Source organism: Neovison vison, chromosome 6 (assembly GCF_020171115.1).
Source record: "Neovison vison isolate M4711 chromosome 6, ASM_NN_V1, whole genome shotgun sequence".
In the NCBI taxonomy this organism is placed as follows: Eukaryota; Metazoa; Chordata; class Mammalia; order Carnivora; family Mustelidae; genus Neogale; species Neogale vison.
This window is the reverse complement of record NC_058096.1, coordinates 38,895,304-38,905,777: the sequence shown is the minus strand read 5'-3', so window position 1 is coordinate 38,905,777 and position 10,474 is coordinate 38,895,304.

Genomic DNA, 10,474 nt, shown 5'->3' with positions numbered 1-10,474 from the left:
GATCATATGCTTTTTATGAACAAGCATGTTGATCAGTCTTTATTTAATCATGGTTTTGGTCTGTATAATACCATTTCCTAGAACTATGCTCTATAGTAATGCCTAAACCTTGAAATTCCTTTTCTTAGGTTCTTGTTGTTAACTAGATTCACTTACTCTATTCCTGGGATGCTGAAAATTTCCTGACACTGCCAACTTTTCATTTATGACAAAGTATGTCTTAATACTTACTAAATCCTGACATAGATATAGGATTTTTTGTCATATGTTATGAGAGAAACGAATCTGATTTATTCCTTACTTTCAAGTGGTTGGCCATCTAATAGGGTAGAAAGTCATATGTGCAGTTAAATATCATCACGGTTGGGAAGGGAATCTGAAATTAGACAACTACAAAATTCCAAATGGAACATAAATTTTCCTTTGTAGTTTAATTTATTTGGTCCCATTCCTTTTTTAGATGCTAAGGAGTCCTACCTGGCCACCTGTGGTAAAAGAAGTTGATAAAAAGACTATTTGAAATTATACAAAATTTATATTAAAAAAGATAGGTGGAAGACAAACAAACAAAATGTTGCCATAAGATTATATATAGGACTGAACTTCACAGACAGGATGGCATTTGCATTCCCTTTATCATGTACTTTGGGTTAATTCATAGATTTGTTCAATGAAAACTGGGTTGTGTTAAGCCAACCCCCATGTCCGAGAAAAAGCAGCAGATTCTGAATCTTCTTACCCTGCAGGTGTTACAATTAATTAAACCAGTGTTTCTATTTTGCATGTACTATGATTGTGATAACAAGTGGTGATTAGTCTAGATAATATTGTTAGGCTCTCACTTTCCAGCTTAGGGGTATTGCTTTCATTCTAAAGTGTTGATTGTTTCTTATCTAACTTTGAAAATAAGATTAGATGCTTTTTAAACTGATGTCTCTTGTATTGTCTAACTATGGAAATTTATATGGTAATTTAAAATTTGATAAGCTATGAGTGGCATAAGCCTGCATAATAAAGCAATCATAAGTATTGACACTTTGGGCAGAATTCAGTTCAGTCTGCCTGTGTAAGGAAAAAATTTCCTTACATACTGAAGATTTAGAGGGGACACTGAATGTACTACTCATCATCTAACAGAACTGTCTTTATTGTATTCACTTTCTGCACATGTCTGGAAAAGTTTATTTTGGGAATTCAACAAGATTAATGAAGAAAATAAAGGATAATATCCTTCCAGTTAACATTTTATTAAGTTTATTTATTCAACAACTTTTTTTTAATGTTAACTTTATAAAACAAACCACTCTGTAAGGCACAACAAAGAATCAGATGCCATTCTTAACATCTAATAGAAGGCAGACAACCTACATTCAATTTTCATTACTGCAATCTGAGTATAGATTTGCTACTAACTATCAATGTGACCCTGTAAAATTAATTCGAAGTGTCCTTTTGTCAAAGCTAAAAAGATGAAGATAATCAAAATGTGGATTACATTCTACATTAACCAAATTCTGACACAGTAGATACCAAAAAAACCTTTGCTTTCTGTTGTAGGAAGCTCTGACATGGCTTACAATAATTCCCACCTCTGGTATTCATACCCTTGTATAATCTCCTCCCGTTGCATGTAGGTTGAATCCAGTAATTTGTTTTCAAAGAACAGAATGCAGTAAAAATGAGGAATTTCACTTAGTTGATTATAAAAAGACCACAATTTCTATCTTGCCAGTACTTTCTTACTGATACTCTTTCCCTCCAGATTTGCATCCTGATCTTGCTCGCTTTGATGGAAATACAAATGGTGGACACACATGGACAACAAGAAACTGAGGCCCTCAGTCTACCAGACTGTGAGGCACCAAATTGCCTCTTAAGTGGTCTTGGAACTGAATTTTGCCCCAACTGAATGTGGAGATGTCTACAGCCCCTACCAATACAGTGACTGCCACCTTGTGAGAGAGAAATGGGCCAACATCCTGATTTCCGTCTGTGACACACCCTGAAGCAGAAAACCCAATAAAGCTAAGCTCTGATGCCTGACCCACAGAAATTGTGAGATAAGAGAGGTGAAGGGTTTTAAGCTTCACCAGCAATTGGTTATCCAGCAGTAGGTAACTAATACAGTTTATCTCCCATATTGCTTCTCTGAATCTGCATTTGCTGTTCTATAAAAGACGGTAAATAATGTACAACCTACTAACCTCAGAGGTCTTTGTAAAGTTTAAAAACAATGATGTAACTCTTAAGTACTCTACAAATACAAGCTATCTTAAGGAATAAACACTGTTAGCAAAAGTGATTAGTATTACAAGGCAACTAATTACTATTATTAAACAAATACCTAAGATATTCCAGGCACCTTCCACAGTATTTTAGAAATACATCTAGGGGAGCCTGGGTGGCTCAGTGGGTTAAGCCTCTGCCTTTGACTCAGGTCATGAGCTCAGAGTCCAGGGATCGAGCCCAGCATTGGGGAATCTCTGCTCAGCAGGGGGCCTGCTTCCCCCACCTGCCCCTGCTTGCTGCCCTGCCTACTTGTGATCTCTTTGTCAAATAAATAAATAAAATCTTTTAAAAAAACAAGTACAATGTTCAAAGTTTTTGAGAGTGAAAATAATCACTTAATCCTCCACCCCGTTCCCCCACTTGTCTCTCTGCCTACTTGTTGATCTCTCTGTCAAATAGATAAATAAAATCTTAAAAAAAAAAAAAAGAAAGAAAGAAATACATCTAATTGACATTGCCATAGCATAATCGAGAAAATTGAGATTCAGCAAAATTTACTAACTGGCAAAGTTTAAGATGGGATGGTTTTGGAACTCATCACCCATGTATGGCTCAAAAGTTCACATCTTTTCCTCTAAGAGATCCTGTTTTCCTATTGTTTTTGTTTGTTTGTTTTACTTTTTGTTTTGTTTTGTTTTTTAAACAAAGCAGATAGTTAAGTTTTCCAAACATTAAATGTCTCGCCATGAGTAATTTGGTGCTCCACTTATATCTCCTAAATGGCTGTGCTAATCCTCCAGCTCTTGAGTACTGGCTGCCTCCACCTCTGAAGAAATCCCTTGCAGAAGGGAGGCACAGCCTGAAGGTAAGGACGGACGTACACAGGCTAGAACATGAAGGCTTCAAGTTGAGATCAACTCTGTGCTATATAGTTGATGCTTCAGAGTCTACTACAGGATGAAGCAGAAGCGAGTTTCCGGATAAGAACACATCTCTGCTATGCTTTTATGCCTCTGCCCTGTCCTGCTTCCATTTCTGTCCTTCTCCTGAGAACACTTCCTCCCTCAGTAAACCTCCTTCACCTTCATTGTCTCAGCCTCTGTCTCCAGGGAACTCAAGCTAAGAGAGTCCCTATGAATCTCTTATTTTCTACTTTCTTTTTTATATACTTCCATCCCCTAATCCAAACCCCTCATACACTTACCCAGAAATGTATTTATTCAAACCTTCAGGCTATAATCACACTGATTATTGAACTTAACAAAACCACCAGCTGAGATACAAGGAACAGTAGGCCCAAGTTGTAGTTTTACTAATTTCTGAAAAGTCTTTTTTTTCCCCTGCATGGGTCTTGGATATAAAATTTGTATATAACACTGTGTCCATTGCATAGGGGAACTCTTATGTTGCATTAACAGAAATTTTATATATAATTTTTAAACTTCATTCATTTTGCTTGTAAATTAATGCTATATGTTAGAAAAATTTGAAAATATAGGAAAATTTATTTGAATTTTACCTGTACCCTTAATTCAACTAACCAAAAAATTTTTTAAAAGTTTAATTTTAAAGAAATTTAAAAAAAAATCCTAGTCAAACTGCTATTTTACTAATATAGAATATTAGTTTTTGATGGAAATTTCTGTAATTTTACCAATTATTACACTTTGGGCACAAGGTATTTCTTTTTTTTTTTAATAGGTTCCACACCCAGCATGGAGCCCAACATGGGGCTTGACTCAGGACCCCGAGATCAAGACTTGACCTGAGATCAAGGGTTGGATGCTTAACTGACTGAGTCACCCAGGCAACCCTGGGTACAACACATCTTATAAATTCATTTCTCACTCTTCTCAACAGAACTATTGTTATGGTAGGAGATTTTGGTCTTTCTATCAGGAAGTGTGTTCAGATAAACTGTGAATTAAACTTCTATTTCCTTTATTTTATGTTATTCTTATTAACTCTGTAGGACAGAGTCCTCAGAATGCAGGCATATTGACCTTCTCTAGTTATGGTTCAACATAAATACAAAATCAATACTCACTGCCCTCACCTTAAACCCTATTCAGTGAGGTAATTTATCATTTAAGTAATTATTATTGTATATATTTATTAATATCACAAACAAGACATAATCATTAATAATTGCAATCATACTCATAGTACACCCCCCAAAAACTGTAGGATTGTCTATCGTAGATACCATGGGACCTGAAATTAATAATTGATGTAGGACTGATGATTATACTCTTTAAAGCCTTATACATCCTTTTTCCCCTCTATGCAGCCTTTAAACACAAACTGACAGGCAGTATCTTCCTCAAGAATGCCGGAATGTTACATAGTTTTTAGCACATTTTCAATAAATATTAAAAAGCTTAGTTCTTTGATGCTTACATTGTTTAATATCATGCATGCAGTAGAGTGCAGAGGTCACATACTATCTCCTTCCCGGTTTGGCCTTGGTCACTGACCCCTGAGATTATTCTCAAAATGTGTCTCAAGTAGATGCTAATCTTTGTCACAAGGTCTCTTATCAAAATGCCTTATTTAATAGACAATTTCTATTTTTTTTCATATAAAAAAATGAAAAAGGAGCATAAAAACATTTTGAGCACAAGTCAGTCATTATCAGGTAAAGGAAGCCTTGTTCCTGACAATGGCCAGCTAGCATAACTATGGTAGTTCTATGGTTTATACCTCCATCTGGGTAGGTTTCTGTTTGTTCTGCAAATGTTACTTATGGTATTTTGATATATATGTTAAAACAACAAAAAAAATCAAAATAAAGATTTCATAAGTCCAATAAAAACTTACTCATCTGTTTCTCAGTATTTTTGCTTCATATATCCAATTAAAGTCTATTTTTAGATGCAAGATTATCACAGTGCTTCATTCTGCCAATGATGGAGTCCATTTGGACATAAGTTCAGCATACATGCATGGTATTTGTTGTACATAAGGCACTGTTCTTACTCTGGCTATAGTGTCCAGTTCTTACCGCTATATAATTCTACCTCTCATTATAAACACTTTGGAAGATTATATGCTCAGAAACCTTGCTAAACTTTATAATTAAAATAATTATAAAGTCAAGAATACAACTAAAATAATTTTAAAATATTCTTAACTTTATCCTAAAATATGTTACAATAGCCTTTGGACAATAGCATTTCAATACTTACCTTGATTTTCTGCTTTTTAAGATTATTTAAAGTTTACTCTCTCCCCTGCCCACAAGGATACATTTCCTTTCCAGAAAACAAACAATCTCCAGCTAGGTTAGAACCCATTTATTATAAACACTGTATCATAGTAAAAAGTAATTTTGTTCAGTTGTTCAATAAATAAACTGGATAAAGAAATGGGTATGTAATTATTTGTCTACCAATAAAAATGTATACCATGAAATTATGACTATGATATGAAAAATACCAATAGGTATACACCTTGGTTTTACTTAGAGCCACCATTAAATAACTTGGATCATGGAATGTGAAAAAATCTCACGGCTTTATAAGAACTAGCATGTGTGAAAAATAAATCAATGACAGAAACCAATGTGTGGTAACTTATCTACAACTACAGAAAGTTCCCTATACCACTTGTGTTTCAAATGCTAGGAAATTGGAAATAAAATGTATTGCTATTTACAGTGAAACTATTTTCCTGATTAGAACTGAGTGATAGGCACACCATCACAAAGTAAAAAGTCAGTCTTTTCATATGAATGGAAATCATAATCCATAGGCTCTTTGAGAGAAAGATCAGAAATTTGGTTTTAGAAATGGGGAATCAGGGCCCTGAAAGCTGAGTAATTTGCTTAGACCTCTCTGCAAGCTAGTGATTGAAATGGAGCATCGTACTACCACTTAGTCTCATTCTTAATGGCACGTAGTCTCTAGTCATTAAAATAAGCACAAAATAAGAATGGCCTCAGGTAATCCAATCACATTTTGTTTCACATCAATTACCTCAAAAGTCAAAACTAATGCTTTGTGTCTTAAGTATTCTAATATCAACTTCACACAATCTACCTATACATAATTTAGTTTTTACACACTTGTACCTGATTCAAACAAGAATTTGAGTAATAAGTCTTTATTTCTTATTTTAAAATGTGCTTGTTTTGTTTGCACTAGCCATGTAATTAGGAAAGATGGTGTCTTTGTGAAGACATTATTTTCAATATTTCATGAACTAAAAAAGCTTAAAAAAAAAAAAAAAAAAAGCATAGTTAGTTCCATGTGCGTGCATGCATGTGTTCTGTCTTTGTTGAAATTAGCAGTTACCAGGGCTGCATTATGTGACTTGAAAACAAGGCCCTCTGCACAGGATATAAATTCAACTTTAATAAGATATAAAAAAATAAGTATGTGCTGCAAATATAAGATTTTCCTTTATAGTGACAAATTCTGATCAAGCTATAATAGTTGAAATCCATGATTTTCTTTATCTAGGATCCCACCTTTCCTACGGTATGATGAAAGGACAATATAGACCACAATATTTTGAGTATACACATGCATAGAAGTACAATTCTGGTCACCACTTCTTCAGTCTGAGGGGGATTTCCCTACACTACCTAGCAATTCCTGGATACTAGCCAGGTATCTTACAATTCAATTCATTTCAGACACTATCCATCTATGTAGAGATAGCATCAGTGTCCACAAGTTAAGGGCTGAGACTTACACAATGTACTCTCCCACACTTCAGAAGTCAATCTCAAGTCCAACTTGTTGCCTGTGCTTTCTGATCAACTAGTTATAGATCAGAGATTTCAACCAGTCCTCCTTATGTTCAATTAGTTTGCTAGAGTAGCTCAGAAAAATCAGAGAAACATTTTAATTCCTAGGTTACCAGTTTATTATAAAAGGATAGAAGTCAGAATAATCAGACAGAAGAGATGCAACAGGCAAGGTATAGGGAAAGGTCACACAGCTTCCATGTTGGAGTACACGACTCTCCCCACATTTCTAAATGTTCACCAATCCAGATGCTCTCAGAACGCTGTCCTTCGGGTTTTTATGGTGATCTCATTACATAGGCATGATGGATTAAATCATCCTCCACTGGTAACTGATTCAACCACCAGTCCTCCTCCCTTCCTCAGAGGTGGTGGGGAGACTGCCAGGGAGGAAGGAAATTCTAATCTCTTATTGCTGTTGCTTACCCTACCAACCAAACCCCATCTTTAGGTTACCTATTCACCTTTCAAGAGTCAGCTCATTAACATAACAAAAGAAACCATTATTGCTATCATCACTTAGGAAATCCCAGTGGTTTTAAGAGCTCTGTGCCAGATAAACATCTATTATAAATCATATCATAATATGTATGTGTTGTTTATATATAAATATTCATAGCTATGAACTTTTAAGGTATGAAGTACAGTAAGTACTACTATACTTACTACCCAGATATTGATAAAACATGACCTATATTCTTAAATATCTTCTTTGTTTTTCCCCATGTCCTACCTCACAGACATAACCATAATATTAAAGAATTTACCGTTACATGATCTATCACCCCCAACATGGCCACACATTTTCCCATTCCTATATAGTACACTTTCCTGCAATGGAACTTCCAATTCTTCTCATGAATAAGTAGAACCTGGACTTTGCTAGATCTTTTTTTGGCTGAATTGACTATGATGGTGAATTTTCTAGGTCATATTGGGGTCAGGCCTGACCATGTGGTCAAACATTCTTCTACATGTTTTGGTAAAAATGTGTTTTTGGAGGAGTTTATCATTTAAATCAGTGGATTTTGAGTAAGCAATTGTCCATCATCTTGTAGGTAGGTCTTATCCAATCAGCTGAAAATTGAAATAGAACAATAGACTGACCTCCCCCTGAGCAAGAGAAATCTGTGGCAGAGAGCCTTCAGACCTAAAATGCAGTGTAAGGCTTTCTCCTGCATTCTCCATTCTGCTGCCCCTTTCAGGGACAGGGTAAGTTTAGACTTGTCCATCTCTATAATTCTGTAAACCAATTTCTTTTTTTTTTTTTTTTTAAAGATTTTATTTATTTATTTGACAGACAGAGATCACAAGCAGGCAGAGAGGCAGGCAGAGACAGAGAGGGAAGCAGGCTTCCCGCTGAGCAGAGAGCCCGATGCGGGGCTCTATCCCAGGACCCCAGGATCATGACCTGAGCCGAAGGCAGAGGCTTAACCCACTGAGCCACCTAGGTGCCCCTGTAAACCAATTTCTTAAAATAAAACTCCTTCTATAGATGTATATCTCTCATTGGTTCTGTTTCTACATCAAACCCTAATACATTGCCACTTTAAAAACACAAAGCACACATGGGAACCTTTGTGGCTCAGTCGGGTAGGCAACCAACTCTTGGTTCCTGTTCAGGTCATGATCTTGTGGTCATGGGATCAAGGTCCTGCCTCAGGCTCCAAGCTCAGTGAGGAGTCTGCTTCAGATTCTTTCACTCTTCCATCCCTACCCCTCCCTGCTCACACACTCTCAAATAAAATCTTTAAAAACAAAACAAAACAAAACAGAAAATAAATACACAGAAGCTTGCAAAATCCTTACATGTTAAGTCTTGACCTCTCTGTGCAAATGGTCTCCTTGGAACCCTGTGACCACCATATGAACAAACCTGGGTGCCCTGGCTGGCTGATGAGAGGCACAGTTAACTCCATCATTCATGTCAATAGCCAATCTCCTTACAGATGTGAAAGGAGAAACTCAACTACCAGCTCCCTATAAGTGCATGATCAAGCCCAGCCAGGGGTATGCAGAGCTGGGATGAGCCATTTTAGTGAGCCCAAGTTAAGTTTCCAAACCACAAAATTTTTAAATCATTTTTATTGAAGTCTGAATATTATACAGCATTATATTTCAAGTGTATAATAGGATTCAGCAATACTATATGTTGTTCAGCACTGCTCACAGTAAGTATAGTCAGGATCTGTCATCAAACATTTTTGTAATCATACTGACTATATTCCCTATGCTATATTTTTCATTTCTATGACTTATTTACTTTTTAACTGGAAGCTTGTACCTCTTAATCCCCTGTATTGATTTCGCCGATCTCCCCACCCACATCCCCTCTGGCAACCAATATTTTTTGTATTTAAGTGTCTGCTTTTTTGGTCTTTTTTCTTTGTCCACTTGTTTTGCTTTTTAAACTCTATATATGAGTAAAATCATATGGGATTGGTCTTTCTCTTATATCTCCCCCTCGCCTGCCTATAGAAAGAGTGATGGCAGGTATCATTTATCTAAAAATACATCTTTTAATCTTTATTGTTAAGTATGATGCTTGCTCTCCATTTTTTTTTAAACCTTCATTAATTTCCATGTGATTTAGCTACAAATTTATGGATGAATACTGAATTTTATTTAATGCTTTTATTACATATACTGCAAGGATCATCACTTTTGTTCATCTAATGTATTAATATGGTTAATTGCAATATAGATTTTCTTTATGTTAAATCAGTCTGGCACTAGCAGGCCAGACAAACCCAACTTGGGTTGGGATAAACCCAACTTGGTCATACTATTTTGTCATTTTATGTCATGTTGTATTTTTACTGTGCATTATTATGTGTTTGCGTATCTGCTCCATGATATTAATCCATAATTTTTCTGCTTCATATTATCCTATCAGTTTTGATAATAAGGCTACGTTGGCCACAAAACTTGGGAGAGTTCCTTTTTCCCCATTATTTAGAAAAATTAGATTAAGTTTGAAATTGTATCTGCCAAGTTTTGTCTGGGCCTGATATTTATTTTGGAGGATAAAATTATACTTTACCCATCAGTTCAGCAGTTCTAATGGTTATATTTCTATTGATATTTTCTATTTGTTTGAGTAAAGAGTATTTATTTTTAGCAAAAAAATTCAACTTAATTTAAATTTCAAATTTAAACTATAATTTTTAGTAATTATTAACTGCACAATCTCTGCTAAATATATACATATATACATATATTTGTATCAACTTCTCAATCTTATTTCTGACATTTGTCTTATTTTCTTTATAAAATGTTCTCAAGGTTTTCAATCTTATTAGTTTTAGAACTTTAACCTAATAGGTTTTTTTTTCTTTATATACTTTTATATCTCATTAACTCTCATATTTATTCATGCTTAGGTAAGACAGTAGTAAGGATCATTTTAGGACTCTTTTTGTGCCTATTTAATTCAATGCTTAGCTCATTAACTGTCACTTTTCTTTTTCTCATCTAAGTTTCCCTAATATT